This window comes from Bos mutus, chromosome 11 (genome assembly GCF_027580195.1).
Source record: "Bos mutus isolate GX-2022 chromosome 11, NWIPB_WYAK_1.1, whole genome shotgun sequence".
Lineage (NCBI taxonomy): Eukaryota > Metazoa > Chordata > Mammalia > Artiodactyla > Bovidae > Bos > Bos mutus.
The window spans coordinates 62157977-62178038 of record NC_091627.1 but is presented as its reverse complement, the minus strand read 5'-3'; the positions used below and the strand labels follow the sequence as shown (position 1 = coordinate 62178038).

At 50.7% G+C, this 20062-nt stretch overlaps 1 protein-coding gene across 1 annotated transcript in view; it reads left to right on the top strand.

Moving 5' to 3' along the window:
- The first annotated feature begins 8870 nt into the window (after positions 1-8870).
- The window catches only part of EDAR (ectodysplasin A receptor), a 50315-nt gene continuing 39123 nt past the window's right edge, over positions 8871-20062 (top strand). Inside the window, exon 1 of the mRNA XM_070380157.1 lies at positions 8871-9053. The gene's annotated coding sequence lies outside the window, so the exon portion shown is untranslated. The remainder of the gene's footprint in view (positions 9054-20062) is intronic.

Sequence of the window (20062 nt, the reverse complement as noted above, 5' to 3'; positions counted from 1 at the left end):
GCGGAGACTGCACAGCTGAAACCGCAGTAGTGTGAGGCAGCCCTGGAGGAGAAGGCGCTGTGGGCATGGACCCTCCTGCTCAGCCCGGGAAAGTGGCAGGTGCCTGGGGTGACTGTCTCATCCTGCATGGGGCTGCAGAGTCTCTGAGACTCCCTCACTCTTGCTTTGCACCACTCGGGGTAGACCGAGGGGACAGAAGGCTCCAGGCCCGTCTGTGGAGGCTCCTGGGCTGGGGGGTCAGGCCCCGTGAGGAGACCAGGCTATAAGAACGTAATGTACCCAGCAACCTTGGCACCCCCCTGACCTGGACGCCAGGAATGCAACGTAGGAGGTGGGGGGGACAGCCAGAAGGGAAACCCTAAGATGCTGATGACTGAGGGCCCTAGGAGGCCCTGCCATCTGGACATAAAACAGAGTCTGAGGCTGACGAATCTCAGAGCATCGGATGAGATTTTTAATCCCCTCACATGCGGGCAGACGTCAGAGATAACCCGACATCTGGGTAGAGCGTCTGTGGTGAAACAGACAAAACCTGACAGACCTCAAGCAGAAGGCGGTCACTTGAGGTCACCAGTGTCATCACCTTCTGAGAGATGGCACAGCGTCTGAGACGAAACAGCTGAGTCGTACCACTTTTAGGGAACAGAAAGATCTTTGGGAAATTAAGAAATGACAGCAGAAGGTAAAAACCCGACGGATGGGTTTGGAAGTAAAGTGGAGGAAACTCCCCCAAAAGGAGAAAGGAAAAAGGGGCAAAACCCAACCAATCCACCAAAAAACGAAAATTAGAAAACTCGTCCAGAGCTCAATAACTGGATGACAGGGGTTCCGTCAGGAGAAAAGGTAGGGACATGGTGCAGGAATGGGGGCCCTCTGAGCCCCCCACAATGGGTGAAAGCAGAGCTAGATGGTGGTGAAAAAATATCACGGCATTTCAGAGTCTGGGGAATACACAGACCCTACAAACTTCCAGAGAGAAAAGCAGAAGAAAGATGAACTGCAGAGACCAGGAGCCAGATGACTGTGACCCTCTCAACTTCAACACCAGCAGCTCAAAGGACACCGTTTCCAACCTAAAATTTTACACCCATTCAAGCCACAAGTTAGCAGGGTAAATGGGGACATTTTCAGACAATCGAGACGTAGAACAGTCACTGCCTAGGATTGCCTACTGTTCATCAGGAGCCTGAGAATGTCCCCAACAGAGCAAGAGGATAAAGCAACAAAGCAGAAAGCCTGAGATCCAGAAAACAGGGAGTCTAAACGTATTCACTAACATTTTTGAGAGGAAGAGTTCACTGACGATGTCCAAAGTTAGAAGAACTGTTAAATACATCATAGCACATCCAGGTGATGAAACATTAACTAGCCGTGAAAACTCTGTTTCTAGTGACAGGAAAGTTGCTCTGTCGTGTCCAACTCTTTACAACCCCATGGACAATACAGCCCATGGAATTCTCCAGGCTAGAATACTGGAGTTGGTAGCCTTTCCCTTCTCCAAGGGATCTTCCCAACCCAGGGATTGAACCCATATCCCCCTCATTGCAGGTGGATTCTTTACCAGCTGAGCCACAGAGGAAGCCCAAGAACACGCTAGTGGGTAGCCTTATCCCTTCCCCAGGGGATTTCCCGACCCAGGAATCAAACCAGGGTCTCCTGCATTGCAGGTGGATTCTTTACCAATTGAGCTATTAGGGATTTCTAGAGGATTATGTAAAGTGAGATATGCAAAGTACAGACATAGAGGACAAGACACAGAATTATAGGTACAGTGTGATCACAGTTATGGAACGGAACAACACTGAGCACAAAGTTGACATAATCAGCATCAAGATGTTAACCAGTGACCTTGGGTAGTGAGATTATGAACATTTTAGGTTATTCTGTGTTGCTCAAATCTTTGGCAGACTGTTCTTACAGGAAAAAAAATCAGTATAATTATTTTTAAGGGCTCATGTAACAAACGTCCCCCACTGAAATTTATCAGCCTATCCTTTTACCTAAGTGTGTGAGTAGTATCAGATGAATGAGAGGTCATCCACTCTGTGAAGCACTCTACCAGGTATGGGGAGTGTTTCTCTTCTCTGATCTCCAGCAGCTGCTCAGCCATGTGTTGGCACCACAGTCAGATGTGGGTGGGGGGACCGAGCACCCAGGGACCCCTCCCCAGTGCTCAGTACAGGTTATAGCAAGGGGCCAAATTTGGCAGGTGCAGTTACCAAGGTGAATAAAGTGTGGTCTCCTTCATCTTCATGTCCACCTCATTCACTCACTCGTCCATTCATTCATTCACTCCACAGGCACAAGCTGGGCTTCTGCCGTGAGCTCACACACATGGGTGCTCCATGCGGGGCTCAGGGGTGCATGCTACCCCCACGAGCTTCCTCTGCAGCAGGAGATGCACAAACAACGGAGCACAGAGACCCAGGATCCCACATTGGCAGGGCCATGAGGCAGGGTCTCTGAGAGGATGCAGGGAGCAGAAGCATTCATTCTCAACTCCTAGTGCTTCTGCAGGAGGCAGGGGTGCTGGGGGGTAGGTGCAGAATCTGTGAAATACTCTCGTTACCCATTCACTCCGTGATTCACCATTTCAGAAAAATTATCTCTTTATGAAGTTGGTGTTTAAAGAAAGAAACAGCAGTCAGACTAGTGCAGAGGTCACCTGGAACAGGAACGTCATCTGAAACAGGAAGTCACCTGGAGCAGGAGGTGACCTGGAACGGGAAGCTGACCTGGAGTAGGAAGATCATCTGGAGCTGGAAGGTCACCAGGAACAGGAAGGTCACCTGGAACAGGAAGGTTACTGGGAGAAGGAGGTCATCTGGAGAAGAAAGTCACCTGGAACTGGAAGGTCACGTGGAGTAGGAAGTCACCTGGTGCAGAAGGTCACCTGGAACTGGAAGATCACCTGGAGCAGGAGGCTACCTGGCTCTGTACCCTAAGAGCCAAGTGGGCAAGTTGCTCCATCAGGTGAATCCTCAGTTTTCTCACCTGTACACGGGGTGGTGGGCATGATGGTTGGATGGCTTGCTCTGAGGAGGCTTGCTCCGAATCATGCAAAGTGCAGGTGCTGGGGGCATGGGAAACACCAACATCCGTGTCATCATCTCCCATCAAGGCCCGAGTCCTGTGCTCCTTCTCCAGGACCGCCCCAGTTTCCAAGGTAGTGGGAGGACTGTTCGGCCAGAACTTTCCTAGGATTTCTTCTTTCTGCCTTTGTGCCCCTCATAGGATGCAGTCTGCATCTCAGTTGTAGCCTCCCCACCTGGCATGCCATCTCTGCCCTGACTCTGATGATTCTACAAAGGTCAGACCTCCCACAGGACAGACACGCTAGATTCAAGCTCCTGTCCCTGCTGACATGTGGCTGGACTTCTGTGTGGGGTCTTCGCGCTCCCAGAAGCCCTTCCTGTTGCCCCTTGTGATGAAGGGAATGCACAGGCTGGCCTCAGCTCTGCAGGCTGCCTTGAAGGGCAGGTTGGTCTCTGCTGTGACACAGATGAGGTGGTGGTGCCAGGACCAGGGTGGGTCTGAATCCGGTGAGCAGGTGAGAAGCCGGCTCTGATGAAGCCCTCCATCTCTTACAGCCTGAACTCAAGCCCCTGACCTCTACCTCAGATGGAAAGTCACAGAGCAAAAGGGGCTGCATTTCTGTCCATGCTCCTGCCACATTTCTCTAAGAATAAAGCAGGAAAGTGTGTGATTTAAAACAAAATGATTCAATCTTTGCCTTCTAGAAGACATAAAAGTCTTAATCACATGGACTTCACACTCTTTGTAAAGCGTAACAGCTGAGAAGTACAGACATCACAGCTAATGCTTTCTGCCATCAGCCTTCCCAGGAATCTTCGTGTGTTACCACCACATGACAAGCTTTCGTGCTAAAAGAGTACAAGTCACACTTGGTGCCTAGTCTCGGAATAACATGGGTGGCTTGATGTCTAGCTCACTCTGGGCTCTCCCTGCTCAGTAGGGTGGGGAGCAAAGTCATCCTGGTGATTCTGTAAAATGGTTGTCATTAGGGTTTGAGCTGCCATATAGCTGCAGGATCCACGAGCCGCCTTAGCTACAGCCGGAAGTGACTGTATGGAATGAACTGGGTGGTTTGAAAGAGGTGGTGATCTCTAATTCAGGAAGCAGTAGCTGGCGTCACTCAGCACTTAGGCCAGGCTCAGGCCGAGCCCCGTGTGTCTCACTCTAGGGGGACGATAAGCAAACTGAGGGAGGGGTCAATTCACTCAGATGCTGCGGTGGGTTTATTTGCAAAAATCATTTCAGAAAAGCAGAATGGCTTGAAACCTTACCCCTTAGTTGCTATTAGCATCTAAAGTTCAAAGCTGACCTAATGGAGGACTGAGTCTGGTTGTGAGGGTACCAGATGCTACCCCGGGGCTGACCCAGATCAGAGACCTCGTTTGTGTTTGTTTGGGCCACACAGTTGTGTTAGTTGTCAATACTGAAAACTGAGACGATTTCCTGTTTTTAAAAAATTCAGATTTGTTTTGCCAAATATCGAAATGAATCTGCCACAGGTATACCCGCGTTCCCCATCCTGAACCCTCCACCCTCCTCCCTCCCCTCCCCTCCCTCTGGGTCGTCCCAGTGCACCAGCCCCAAGCCTCCAGTACCGTGCATCGAACCTGGACTGGCGACTCGTTTCATACATGATATTATACGTGTTTCAATGCTATTTTCCCAAATCTCCCCACCCTCTCCCTCTCCCACAGAGTCCGTAAGACTGATCTATACATCGGTGTCTCTTTTGCTGTCTCGTACACAGGGTTATTGTTTCCATCTTTCTAAATTCCATATATATGCGTTAGTATACTGTATTGGTGTTTTTCTTTCTGGCTTACTTCACTCTGTATAATAGGTTCCAGTTTCATCCATCTCATTAGAACTGATTCAAATGTATTCTTTTTAATGGCTGAGTAATACTCCATTGTGTATATGTACCACCGCTTTCTTATCCATTCATCTGCTGATGGGCATCTAGGTTGCTTCCATGTCCTGGCTATTATAAACAGTGCTGCGATGAACATTGGGGTACACGTGTCTCTTTCCCTTCTGGTTTCCTCAGTGTGTATGCCCAGCAGTGGGATTGCTGGATCATAAGGCAGTTCTATTTCCAGTTTTTTAAGGAATCTCCACACTGTTCTCCATAGTAGCTGTACTAGTTTGCATTCCCACCAACAGTGTAAAAGAGTTCCCTTTTCTCCACACCCTCTCCAGCATTTATTGCTTGTAGACTTTTGGATCGCAGCCATTCTGACTGGTGTGAAATGGTACCTCATAGTGGTTTTGATTTGCATTTCTCTGATAATGAGTGATGTTGAGCATCTTTTCATGTGCTTGTTAGCCATCTGTATGTCTTCTTTGGAGAAATGTCTATTTAGTTCTTTGGCCCATTTTTTGATTGGGTCATTTATTTTTCTGGAGTTGAGCTGTAGGAGTTGCTTGTATATTTTTGAGATTAGTTGTTTGTCAGTTGCTTCATTTGCTATTATTTTCTCCCATTCTGAAGGCTGTCTTTTCACCTTGCTAATAGTTTCCTTTGTTGTGCAGAAGCTTTTAAGTTTAATTAGGTCCCATTTGTTTATTTTTACTTTTATTTCCAATATTCTGGGAGGTAGGTCATAGAGGATCCTGCTGTGATGTATGTCGGAGAGTGTTTTGCCTATGTTCTCCTCTAGGAGTTTTATAGTTTCTGGTCTTACGTTGAGATCTTTAATCCATTTTGAGTTTATTTTTGTGTATGGTGTTAGAAAGTGTTCTAGTTTCATTCTTTTACAAGTGGTTGACCAGTTTTCCCAGCACCACTTGTTAAAGAGGTTGTCTTTAATCCATTGTATATTCTTGCCTCCTTTGTCAAAGATAAGGTGTCCATATGTGCGTGGATTTATCTCTGGGCTTTCTATTTTGTTCGATATTTGGCAAAACTAATACAATATTGTAAAGTTTAAAAAAAAAATAAAATTTAAAAAAAAATTCAGATTTGTGAGCTGCCCGTGAAGCTCTGTGGACTGGCGTTCCAGCAACAGTTGTCGGGGCTCCACGTACAATCACCAAGGACAGTAGAAGCCCCCACTCCTGAGCCAGCTCCTGTGGGAGCGTCCTCAGATGAGGCAGCCTCTCTGGAAGCGCCCCCAGAGATGAGGCAGCCTCTCTTGAAAGCCTCCTCCCAGATGAGGCAGCCTCTCTGGAAGCTGCTCCCCTCAGATGAGGCAGCCTCTCTGGAAGCCCCCATCAGATGAGGCAGCCTCTTTGGAAACCCTGCCACCCCTCACCCCGTGCTGGCTCTGGGGACAGTTCTGCAGCGGTAGCCGCAGGGAGCCGCAAGGGTACCTCATTCACAGGAGCACTGAGACAGAGACTGGGCACCAACTCGGCCAGCCAGGGGGGAATCCCTGTTAAAATGGACCCATTCGGGTTTACCTCTGTTGCCAAGTTTCTGAGGACAGGTGAGGAGGAAGGGCTGTGGAATTAACCACCACCCAGACCACGTTATCCTCATAAACTGATGGTTTTGCTGCCTTCAGATATACTCTGAAACTTTCTCAGAAATATGCTAAAGATTGCATTAATAAATTCTGTTACGTATAATGCACTGAATTGACGACGTGACCTGTTCATACTGCGGGCTCACACTCCCCACATGTCAAGAGCTCCCACTGATAACACAGCGGCCATTTCTTGGGCCACTGTCCCATTTCCCCAAAGCCATGAATACTGGGAGATATATGAACTCGTATACTGGAAAATGAATTTGTTGATGTTTAAGTGAAGCTGTCAATATTTTGTATTTCCAAATTCAGTTTTCCCCCTTCTCTTAGTTTTTCTGCTGCAAATAGGTCTTATAAGACTCATATGTTTCCCTTTATTAGAAAAGCACACTGGTCTGTGCTATGAGACTGAATGACAACATTGCAGGTCACGGAAAAGACTTAGCATTTGAACCTTTGTGCTGCTCAGGCTCCCAAGGTCATTCATGGGAGGATCAATTTCAATTATATTTCTGTTTACTGCTGACATCACTGGGGGGCAGGAGTGGATGTCACAGGGAGGCAAGCAGGGGGAGCTAAGGGCATAGTCGGATGCTCACTTTGCCCCCACCCAGCCCTGACCGCAGCTTCCTCTACACCATGTCTGTGCCCCCTCCCTGGAGAGGGTTCTTTTGTGAGAAGCAGTGTCCAGAGTACAAACCCTGGGCAAACAGGGAGAAAAAGAGGAGCCAGACTTAGTTCTTTATTAGCTGCACATGTTGGGTTTGACCAAGTTCTGTTAAATAAATACAGAACCTCACATCGGTGGATAAAATCTGGTGATGCCTGCCTCATTCGGGGTATATATGGTTATCTAGAATTATATGGGGTATCTATGGTTATCTGCAGTCATAGGGGGTGTATGGTTATCTGCAGTTGAAGACGGTATATGGTTATCTAGAGTTATATGGGGTGTCTATGGTTATCTGTAGTCACAGGGAGTATATGATTCTTTAGAGTTACATGGGATGTATGGTTATCTGCCAGAAGAAAAGTTGACAACATCAGATATGCAGATGATTCCACCCTTACGGCAGAAAGCAAAGAGGAACTAAAGAGCCTCTTGATGAAGGTGAAAGAGAGTGAAAAAGTTGGCTTAAAACCCAACATTTAAAAAACAAAGATCATAGCATCCAGTCCCATCACTTCATGGCAAATAGATGGGGAAACAATGGAAACAGTGACAGACTTTATTTTCTTGGGCTCCAAAATCACTACAGGTGGTGACTGCAGTCATGAAATTAAAAGATGCTTGCTCCTTGGAAGAAAAGCTATGACAAACCTAGACATTGTATTAAAAAGCAGAGACATTATCTTGCAAACAAAGGTCCATCTAGTCGAAGCTATGGCTTTTCCTGTAGTCATGTAGGGATGTGAGAGTTGGACCGTAAAGAAAACTGAGAGCTGAAAAATTGATGCTTTTGAACTGTGGTGTTGCAGAAGACTCTTGAGAGTCCCTTGGACAGCAAGGAGATCCAACCAGTCAATTCTAAAGGAAATCAGTCCTGAATAATCATTGGAGGGACTGATGCTGAAACTGAAGCTCCATTACTTTGGCCACCTGATGCAAAGAACTGACTCATTGGAAAAAACCCTCCTGATGCTGGGAAAGATTGAAGGCAGCAGGAAAAAGGGACGACAGAGGACAAGATGGTTGGATGGCATCATCGACTCAATGGACATGAGTTTGAGCAAGCTCTGGAAGATGGTGAAGGACAGGTGTGCTGTGGGTGTGCTGCAGTCCATGGGGTCACAGTCAAACACGACTGAGTGACTGAACAACAATGGTTGTCTGCAGTCATAGGGGGTGTATGGTGTGGGGGAACAGAAGTGCAGTCCTGGTGACTCACCTGCAGGAAATGTGTGTGGGTGGGGGGGAACAGGCAGGAACAGTGAAGGGGCTTCACAGCTGGGTAGAGGCGGTAGCCCAGTCAGTGGCCATCTCAGTGCAGATCCTTGGGTGAGCACTTTGATGAACAGGATTTTGATGCCAATTTAGTTTCCTGCTGTTCTTGTGCCCAAAGGCTTTGCTTGTTTGAAGTGAAGCAAGACCCCCGCCCCCTAAGAAAAGGGAATCAATGATTTTATAGTTCCAAAGGTGTCTTTGGGCAGGAAGTCAGAGCAGGTGCAGGGGGCTGGAGCAGAGTTGTTCACCCGCCACCCCCCCCCCGCCCCCGCCCCCGCACTCGCCTCCACGCCCCCGCCCAACTCTGGTGGCTGCTGCAGGGAGAAGCCTCTAGAGGGCGCAGGTAAGTCCACATACGGGAGGCCCCAGGAGGGGACAGGCAGTCAGGGAAGAGCACGGAGTCCTGGGAGCAGAGGGAAGTGGGCTGACAGTGAGCGACCGGAGCCCAGGCAGCTCTGTGGACGCCTGCCCTGCCAGCACCTGCTCCCTGGACACGGCCTGCAGCCACCTGTGAGCCCAGGGGCCGCAACGGGACGGAGCCTGGCTTTCTTCAAGGACCATCTTCTGCTGGGATTGGAAACAGACCCCCCAGTGGGGTCCAGGTAAGGCTTATCCTTCTCTCCTGTTTTCCTGAGCGATTGGGCTATGGATGAGACGGAGGTGTCACCGTCCGGGACAGCCCAGGTGCATTTTTGAAATGCGTGTCATTTTTGGGTTGCGTTTCAACAAGCTTTCCCGGTTACCATGCGTCTGTGCTACTGGTTCTAAGACCTGAGAGTGTTCCTTTGTTTTCAGGGAAACACCAGACACCCCATTTTGCTACTAGCTGTGTGTCTGGCGAAGGAGCTGCGTCTGTGTGCTCAGCAGGTTTGGGGGCTCAGTGCTGAGAGCCTGGGGTTTCCTGGAGCCTGGAGGTGTGCTGCTCTGGGACGGTGAGCTGTGTGCAGCAGCAGGGGTCCCCAAGGGTCCCCGAAGCCACCTTCCTGGGTGGTTCTGAATCAAGGCCAAAGTTGTGGCCCCCATGTTTTGGGGTGGGTGGGGGGACATAGAGTGACTGGGTGGAGACACTTGTCTGGTGGCTCCGGCTGTCACTCCAAATGAGTCTCCGCTCGATACCCTGATGGCACGGGGGCCACTAGGGCTCCTGCCCCAGAGCCACTGATTCCCCATCTTCTCGCCGTAACTGCACCTGCTTCTCCCAGAAGGCTGGAGGTGTTGGGCAGCGGGACAGAGGTCCGAGAGGGATGGTAAAGCCACAGGGGTGAGTGAGGAGGAGTGAAAGTCCCTCCATCCATCGGGGGAGTTTGACGGAGTCGGGGGGTAATTGCGATGAGAGAGGAAGCTCAGCCCATCCTGTCTGAGGTTCTGAAGTTGTGCTGAGGTACTTTGCAACTAAGGATGAAACTGCAGCTGATTCAAATATTAAAGAGGGAAAAACCATGATGAACCAAAGGAGAAAAAAGAGTCAATTCAGATAACAGAAATATTTCCTGCCCAACTCTGAGATCTCTAAGCCTTAATACCTTCCAAGTTACATCTTGACAGGATCTGCCATAGAGAGGGCTACTCTGCAAAGTTGGGGAATGGGCGTTCATCCTGATGACACCCCAGGTCCCTTGTCACCGGGGAGAGGATAGGCCCCGCCTGGGCTTGCTCAGCTGGGGTCTCTCTGCCCCCATCGCCTCCCCCAGGTGAGCCAGGTGGTGAAGGACAGTCCCATGACAGCACATTTGGAGGGCAGTCCTGGAAGCACATGTCTTTGGAGGAGAAAGTAAATAAAATTTCCCTGAAATGTTTGAACTTCACTCTCTGATTACCATCCAGTTTCTGAAAGTAAACAAGGTATTCGCTTTGTGGAAGATTCGTATTTGTGAAGTTCAGACTTGAAGGGGGCCTCGCCCTCTTCCCTGGGTGTCAGTGTGTAACCCCAGCCCCTCATGCAGCTCCGTCATGCACAGACCTGGTCTGACTGCTACATCACAGGATGTAAACCCCACTGGCTCTTTTAACTGGGGGCATCCTCCTCCCATCAAAGTTCCTGAAGCCCCCAAGGACCATAGATGGAAGACAGGTCACCCAAGTTTTCTTCCTAACTTCTGCAGTTTGCAAAAAAAATGAAGTTCATTCTCAAGGAAATGCCCAGGAACCCAGCTTCAAAGACTCAGGTAAACCTGAAATTCAAACACAGAAGCTGTAAACAGGATGGCATGTTGGAAGCTGGCCCAGTGTTGAAGGGCTCAGTCGGCGGTCCCCTTCTGGCCCCCGGGTCCTGCCTGCACGCCTCCCGAGCTTCCCTCCCGGGCTTGCTTTCCTCAGTTGTCCCGGCCGACACCTGCCGGCTCCTGGCTTTGATGCTGTTCGAGGCTCTGCTCAGGTAGCTCCGCCTGCCAACAGCATCATTAATTAACTTGCATTAAGCTCACTTAGTGCATTAGATCAGTTGGGAAACAAAGGCGGAGCCCCTGTGTCACAGTGAGGATGTTGTCCGCCGTGCGCTCAGCTAGAATTTTATTCAGTCTCAAATTTTATTGCCTGAAATAAAGCGAGGGATAACGAACATGTGGGCACTTAGCCTCTGCTCTGTGTTTCTACACTTCACACTTTCACGCTTGTCTTCTCTGCTTTTCAAACAAGGGAATCAAGGCCTAGAGGGGAAGGGATGCCCGGCCACGGGGCTGGTGACGGTGTGACCCCAGCGTGGCTGACGGGGGTGGAGCATGGGCGCTCAGGCTCGTGCTGCGCACCTTGTAGGTGGAAAGTCAGCAGAAACTAGACCTACTGCCGCTGCCTCTGTGGGGACGAGCTGAGAGGGTGCCAGACACCCCAGGCACACCCCTCGGGTTCAGGGTTGTGTCAGCCCCAACATCCCAGGTAAGAAAGGTCAACCTCAAGTTCAGGGCTCGTGTCATCCTTGGCACTATGCATTATCTCGGGGAGCTGCCCCCACAAGGATTTGGTGACAGGGGAAAGCAAGATGGAAATGAGGTGCGGCTGTCTCTCTGCAGTGCAGACAGGTGACCACAGGGATTTCAGGCGATTCAGTCTGATGATTCTAGCAACAAAGAAAGGTGTTCACGTGGCCCTGAGGTTCAGGGCTGGCCTCTGTCAGCAGGAACAGTGAGACTGCTCTGCACTGAACTCCTCTCCAGGGTCTGTCCCAGGAGCAGAGTTGTTGCCCTAGGTGGGTCATCCCACCAAGGTTGGAGCTCAGGAGAAGCACAGCCTGGATCTTGGGGCAGGGTGGGCCTGGCCTGAGAGTGGGTGAGGGATCCCACCACCCAATGCGGCTTCAGTACCCCTTGAGAGTGGAGGGCGCTCAGTGACAGTGTCCACGGTGGGTGGTGGGTGGGATATTTCGAGTCAGAGAAAGGTCGCTGGCAGTTCTAATCCCACTGTGGGGTAGATCCCATTGGCAGAGCCACTCCTCTGGGTTCGGAGACATGGTGCTCCTTCAAGCCTGGTGCCCGATCATCCAGGGTGGGAAAGGCAAATACCAGGGGCCCCAGAAATGTCTGGAGTCCTGGGTACACAGTTCTCGGAGAACTCTGTCTCCAGCAGACGGGTCCAGCAGGACGGTGGTGCCGAGCCTTCCATGGGGAGATGCGCTCAGGTGAGAGGGCAGCCATGACCCACTCCCCTGAGTCCAGTCCCCAGTCACTCACAGGCCATGCGTTATACTTGGCAAGGTTGTGCCCAGCTGGGAAGCCCCTCTCCCGATGGGCAGAGCTGCAATCACTGTGCTCGGAAGCCCTGCTCAGCTGTGCTCTTTCTAGATCTCTCACTGACACATTTCAGAGGCTGGATGTAGCGATTGCAAGGTGAGCCCAAACACTGAAATAAGACAGTAGTCGCCTGAAAACAATAGGGAGAAAATTCTGCCAACAGCGCCTTAATCCTGGCATAAAGCACTTTCTCAGGACGTGAGGACAGACACGCGAATCCAGATTATAGACACAAACCAAGAGGCCGTGGTTTGACAGCTGTTGGGCCAAATCTTTCCCACTAAAATGTCCATGATGACGTATTTCCAGTTCCATAGTTCTTAAACTTTGCACCCAGGAGAGAGAAGGTAGGATTTCATGGCGGATTTAATGTGTGTCTCATTGTTGTGGTTGTTCAGTCTCCAAGTATGTTTAATGTTTGTTTATTCATCTGACAAATCTTTTCTGAGCGCTTGCTAGGGTGCAGGCACTGCTCTGGGACTGGAGACGCAGTGCTCCATGGGTGGTGGTGGAAATGCCCCCGCTTTGGGTTGCTGGCCCCCTAGCAAGGAGAGCAGAGACACAGTCCAGACACAAAAATGACACTTCAGTAAACCTTGGACCAGGAACAAACACACAGATGGGCAGAGAAGAGCCTACGTCAAAGTGAGGGCTCCTCCTGAGCAGTACAGTCTGAGGGGTGGCCAGGTGGGGGTGCATCTGAGACGCCCCACCCCAGCAGGAAGGTAGTGTGGCTACAGCTGACGGAAGAGGGGCAAACGGGAGATGATAGGAGACCAAGGATGGAGGGAGCAGGGCTGGAGGCCATGGCAAGTAGTTTGGGCTTCGCTGAGGGCAGTGGGAAGGCAGACTAAATGGTACAGTGTCATTCTGAGACCCTCAGTGCCCACAGCAAGGCCAGAGAGTATATGTGAAACCCACCCCCACGAGTCAATCGGCAGGTAGCCTCTTTCTGAGGACCCTGGTGGGGCTGGTGGGGCTGGAGGCAGGCAGAGTGGGAGCAGTTGGGCTTTCAACCCAACATTGGCTCTCTTAGAAATTAACAATGACAAAGGGGCCCTTTCTGAGAAAATGTTTAAAGATTTCAACTTGAAACATGCTTACATTTTTAATAGTTTCAAACTGGAAGGAAACACTTAACATTCCTGTAGAGGCAGATATATGGCCTTCCACCCTTCGCAGCCCGACCGGATGCTCCCACAGTCAGCCCAGAGCCCCCTCACGGCTCCACTCCCCATGCCTCTCCTGGAGAGATGGGGACACATTTCCCAGCACTGGGGGAGAGACACAGCTGGGTGGACAGAGCAGTGCCCTGATGGATCAGTTTGGAAGCCTCCTCCTCCATCCAAGGAGCTGTTGGGGAACTGAGTCAGGGATCTGTTTAGCGCCCAGCTGGCGAGTCAGAGCTGCTTCTGTCCATTGTACTTGGCCCTTGAGGAGTTAGGAGAACTTGGCTGCTTGGCCCATCCAGCAGGTGAACACTGGCGTCTGGCAGGTATAAATTTTCTCCCAAGCAACAGGACCACGGAAATGGATTGGGCAGGAAGTCATCCTGGAGGAAGGGTCTCTGGGGTGCCCACGGCAGTGAGAGCTCACAGACAGATCCTGAGGATGAGCTAGGGGTGGGGGGTGGTGGGCTCGTCCACTTGGCATCCAGCCAGCCCTCTGATGGTACCAGAGACCACGGTGAGGGATGGGATGGATGCAAATGTCTATTGTTTGGGGTGGTTTTGTTGACCTTGTATATGTTGTTTATGGTTTTAATGGTTTGTATGAGGCCTGTGTTCTTATCTAACAATCATCACATCAGTCCCAGAAATGCCCTAATCTTTAAAAATATTGAAGTATACTTTCTCAAAGGCACATCATGACTCTCGAGGTCCATTTTCTTTCAGATTTAGTTCTTAATAATGGCTCAGAGTGGCTGTTCCTAAGACTTCCTGCCCATAAAATGAAGAAAATCTCTCAGAATGCACACTCCGGGGCTGTTTAGACACTCAGTCCTCTGCAGAAAGCCGGCATCTCCATGAAGGGCACACCCAAGTGGTCAGTGGCCGGGGCAGGGTGGTGTCTCAGCGCACAGTGTGGTTCTTAGCTGACAGGCTCCTTTAGGGAGATAAATCATCCAACCCATGTCTTTTAATTTCAGCAGAACCTCTTTAAATTTCAGCTCATTCTTTAGGGGAATTTGGAGAGAGAGATCCGTCCTTAAGATGTGCAAACACACAGAAGACACCTGATCTACCCCCGTGGCTCCGGATGGCCCAGCCCTGTCCCCATGACCCCAAGGTCTGAGCAAATGACTTTATGCCCTGTTAGCAACCATTTAAGCCATTTTGCTCCTCATTTTACAGTCAGAGGAAACCAAGGCAGAATGTCCCTGTGACTGGGGATATTCAGTTTTAAGTGGACTCTAATAGGGGCTTCCCAGGTGGCGCAATTGGCAAAGAATCGCTTGCCAATGCAGGAGATGTGGGTTCAATCCCTGGGTCCGGAAGAACCCCTAGAATAGGAAATGGTAACCCACTCCAGTATTCTTGCCTGGGAAATCCCATAGATGGAGGAACCTGGTGGGCTATAGTCCATGTGGTTGCAAGAGTCAGACATGACTGAGCAAGCACACAGGTGTTAAAAACCCAGAAACCACACTTTCTCTCAGACTGCTGCCTGTCAGTCTCCAGCCTCAAGTTTCCACACAAAAATCATCATCCAAACAGACCACACGCGGCTCTCGGCTCTGACTTCATGACTGGCTGGGACGTGGGGGCGGCGCTTGAGAATATTACCCTGATGGCTTTCCCAGTTGTTGCTTTTGAAGGCAAATATTTATTTTGTGACGAATGCAAAAGTCAGAACAGCAGAATGCCGTCCTCTCCTTATGTTTACAGAATCAACAGAATCGAGACACCGACAAACACGTGTCCGTGTTCCCTAAGGAGCTGGCTGTGTACCTCCTGCGGCATCAATTAATCAAAGCAGGGCCTCTGGAGGTGCAGGCCTCCTGCAGTGAGCATCCTTCCGCCCGTCTCCCAGGTTCTCAACAGGAGCCTGGACGGTACAACTGGGGCCGTCCTTCCTGTTACCTGAAGAACGCTCCTTGGGGCCTCAGTGGGTGCTTTCTTATGCTCTGAATCTTGCTGAAGGTTTTGGAAGAGGATCTAAAAGAAAAAGAAGGCCTGACTTCTGTTCTCATGGCTCATAGGATGAAAAGAATGAACCAGCACAAACAGCCTCACAGGGGCTTCCCAGGTGGCTCAGTAGTGAAGAATCCGCCCGCCAATGCAGGAGACACGGGTTTGATCCCTAATCTGGAAAGAACCCACATGCCACTGAGCAGCTAGGCCCGTATGCCACAACCACTGAAGCCTGTGTGCCTAGAGCCTGTGCTCTGCAAGAAGAGAAGCCACCACAATGAGAAGCCTGAGCATCACAGGGAAGAGTAGCCTCTGCTCACCATACCTAGAGAAAAGCCCATGCAGCAATGAAGACCCAACATAGCCAAAACTAAATAAATAAATTAAAATTATTAACACAAAGCTTCCCACGTGGCACAGTGGTAAAGAATCTGCCTGCCAATGCAGAAGATGCAAGAGATGCACGTCATCCCTGGGTCAGGACGATCCCCTGGAGAAGGAAATGGTAGCCCACTCCAGTATTCTTGCCTGGGAAATCTCATGAACAGAGAAGCCTGGTAGGTTACAATCCATGGGGTTGCAAAGTCAGATACAACTGAACACACACGTACCCACATTAAAACAAAATGAAAACCAGCCTGACAGTCACACAAACAAGAGGACAGAGTCCTGTGGGACTGAACAGTGGGGTCCGCCACCCACCCTGTGCTGTGGCCATGCCTTCTCTGAACATGGGGGCTCCCTCTGGTCTGGAGCTGGTGCCTGGCGTGGAGTTCAGTTCAGTCACTCAGTCGTGTCCGACTCTTTGCGACCCTGTGGACAACAGCACGCCAGGCTTCCCTGTCCATCACCAACTCCTGGAGCTTACTCAAACTCATGTCCATCGAGTCAGTGATGCCATCAAACCATCTCATCCTCTGTCGTCCCCTTCTCCTCCTGCCTTCAACCTTTCCCAGCATCAGAGTTTTTTCCAATGAGTCATTACTTCACATCAGGTGGCCAAAGTATTGGAACTTCAGCATCAGCCCCACCAGTGAATATTCAGGACTGATTTCTTTTAGGATTAATGGGTTTGATCTCCTTGTAGTCCAAGGGACTCTCAAGAGTCTTCTCCAACACCACAGTTCAAAAGCATCAATTCTTTGGCACTCAGCTTTCTTTATAGTCCAACTCTCACATCCATACATGACTTCTGGAAAAACCATAGCTTTGACTAGACGGACCTTTGTCGGCAAAGTAATGTCTCTGCTTTTTAATATGCTGTCTGGGTTGGTCATAGCTTTTCTTCCAAGGAGCAAGCAAGCGTTTTTTAATTTCACGGATGTAGTCATCATCTGCAGTGATTTTGGAGCCCAAGAAAATAAAGTCTGTCACTGTTTCTGTTGTTTCCCTATCTATTTGGCATGCAGCAGGTGCCCAAAAAATGTTTATATGAAGCAACCTTAACTGGACACTGATTGCCTTCCAGGGTTCCCCTCTTATTCGCTCTGTGAAATCGGGTACCATCACTCCTTCTTGGATGCCCGGCGGAGGCTCAGGGGTGAGTGAAGCCCAGGAGCTCATCCTGCTAAGTGGCAGTGTCCCCCCTCCCCTGGCTCCTCCAGAGGGCAGATCAGGGAGGGGGGCAGCAGCTGCAGATCAGATGGAAATTTAAGTTTGTATCATAACCGTTTAGGGAGTGGGGCAAATTGGAGAGATTTCTAAAGCCCTGGTTGGGCTTAGCACAAGATCCTGGGGCAGCTGCCCCTGCCGGCTGGGCACCAGAGCCCGAGAGCATGTGACTTGGGGCAAGTACCCCGAGGAGGATGGGGCAGGGTGGGCGAGCCCCACGGAGCATGGTGCCTGTCTGCCCCACACCCCCGTGACACTCCAGCCTCCTGCTGCCCCACTTCGACCCACAGAGTCTTCATCTACTGTTCTCCTGCCGACGAGCTCTTGCCCAGGACGTCTGTGCCTCCTTCACCCCTTGGGTCTCTGCTACCCACCCTCCCCACCCACAGTCCATGTAAACGGCAGCTCCGACCCCAAAACTCCTATGTAAGCCACGCTCACACAACACTGCATAAACGTCCCCATCAGAGTGTGAGCCCAGCCCTGTCATGTGATCAGAGAGTCTGTCTGGAGATTGGGGTCACAGCAGGGCGTGGGGTGGGTTCTTTGCCACCACCGGAGGGAGGCTTCCTCCTGGGCCCTCAGGGAGGAGGTTTTGGATGTGACTGTCCTGAGAACCCCGATCTGTCTGGAATCACTGAAGCACGTTGGGGAGAAGATGGAATGAGCTCAGGTTAAAGAACAACCAGGATCCAGCCAGGCTGGGCTTCAGATGGAGAACACGGGGCAGCAGGGGACAGACACTGATAGCAGGCCCACACAAGGACTGCGATATCCCATCGCATGGCCTGCCCGCTGTCAGGAAACACAATCAAAATAAACTCCAGGACTTCCCTGCTGACTCAGGGGTAAAGAATCCGCCTTCCAGTGCAGGAGACACGGGTTCGATCCCTGGTCGGGGAGGATCCCACGTGCCAAGGAGCAACTAAGCCTGTGCACCGCGATTACTGAAGCCTGCACACCCTAGAGCCTATGCTCTGGACCAAGAGAAGCCATTGCAGTGAGAAGCCCGAGCACCACAACCAAGAGTAGCCCCGCTCACCACAACTAGAGAAAAGCCTGAGCAGCAACGAAGACCCAGAGCAGCCAAAAGTAAATAAATAAATCTTTTAAAATAAATTAAAAAAAAGAAAAAAACTGCACGAGGCACCAGTGGTCCTCAGGGTGAGAGCAGCAGCTCCTCCCCATCAGGCCAGGCACTGATGACCACTGAGTGACATCCCCCAGTGCTGACGTGTCTCCCCCTGACCCTGACCCACTCAGGGCTCTCTCCACCCTTCTCCCCCTGCCCTCCTCACTCCTGGTGTTGTGGACAAAGGGCAGCTCTGGCCTCAGAATTCCTGGGCAGGGAGGGGGTGTTGCCTTACACGCTCTGTTCCTGGGGTGCCGTGTGTAAGATGCACATGCAGGAAATGCAACAGCCAAACAGCTTGGGATGAGGCAGGGACCAGGCTGGGAGGTGGTGGAGCTGGGGCCTCCTGTGGTCCCAGCGAAGAGGGCAGACGGTGGCCAAAGGCTAGCGGCCAGTCTGGCTCTCAGCGTCCCGGCTGAACAACACCTTAGCCAACAGCCAGGGAGTTCTGTCTGTCCTGGAAGTTGAGTTGAGTTCTCAGGGAGGAAGATGAACAAACGCACGAGAGAGGGGCAGGGGTAGCCTTCACAGCCTGGATGGCTCAGCGTCCAGGAGCTTCGGGTGAACCTGTTTCCTCATCATGGGGCATCATTTTGGAGCTGGCACTTCTCGGTTTCAGGAAGCAGCAGACACCTGAGCCCCCTTGGAGATTCAGCGTCTGCTCAGCACGTACCCCCGCCCCTGCTGAAAACCCCCCGAGGGTTAATGGTTTCCTTTTGGAAAACTTTCAAATTGTGTTCATTTGCGTTTACATTATCTGCTTCCTTCAGCTCTGTGTGTGCATTATTCTCCTGTTGGGTTTAATTTAACCCAGTCTGCAGCTGTGCTAACAAATTCGCTGATGCCCCCTGCTTCCAGACGGCTTTTTCTGTCTTTTCTCTGGCTTTACATCAAGAGGCCACACTGAAACCCTCCAGCATCGGAACTTTGGCTTGGCCTTCCTACTGCTTCAAAATCCATTTCCTGTGACCCTGCTTCACTGCGTCTCAGATTCTAACCAGCTAATTTAATATTTACCAGTCAAAGTTAATGATTTATAAAAATCACTGCTAAAAACAAACAATGCTCATTCTGTAAAGCTCTCCACCCTTTGTGGGAGGATCTGCATATTCCCCACACATGAAGGTCCCTTGGAGGCCTGCTGGGCACAAAATGTGAAACTGAGTCTTTAAGAAAATATCACAAATGTGCAGACTTACAAAGACCCCAGAACCAGCCAGTTGATCTTTTGGTGATTTTTAAAATGACCTTCTTGTATTTAATGAGACTTAGGAGAGAGCTGGGCCTCCCTTGGGGCTCAGGGGTGAAGAACCTGCCTGCCAATGTAGGAGATATGGGTTCAATTCCTAGGTCAGGAAGATCCCCTGGAGGAGGACATGGCAACCACTCCAGTATTCTTGCCTGGAGAATCCCATGGACAGAAGAGCCTGGTGGGCTATAGCCCGTGGAGTTATAAAGAGTCAGACATATCTGAGTGACTAAACAACAACAACAGAAGAGACCTGGCCACTTAGTCAGATGGTGACTGTTGGGAACTGCAGAAGTATAAGGGGTGTCTGGACCTGGGACGAGTGTGTTTTAGGCTGTAAACACACTTCTTAAACCCTGCCTGGATCCATCTGTACCCTGAAAACCAGTAATGTGTTTCTAGGAGATACTCAGCTCTTCTCAGAGCAGACAGAGCCTAGCAGGCCTCCCCTGGACATGAGGTCATGACCCCCAGGCAGCCCTGCAGAGACGCCTGTCCCCAGGAGGGGAGGATGGTGCTCTGCAGCCCGGGGTGACAGGACGACAGTGGCTGGAGGTCCTGGATGAAACAGGCTCCTTGAGGGTGTGGGTCCATGATGCCCTAAACCCCATCTAGGTCAGAATTCACTCCTGCAGTACAGTGTGAGGCCTGCATCCAGTGAGAGCTGAGAGCATGATTAGCTTGTGTGAGTGAGGCTGAGCAAGAGAAGATGGTCTTCCCTCTCAGCCTAGGGAGGCCTCCTGGCCTTGCACAAACACCGAAG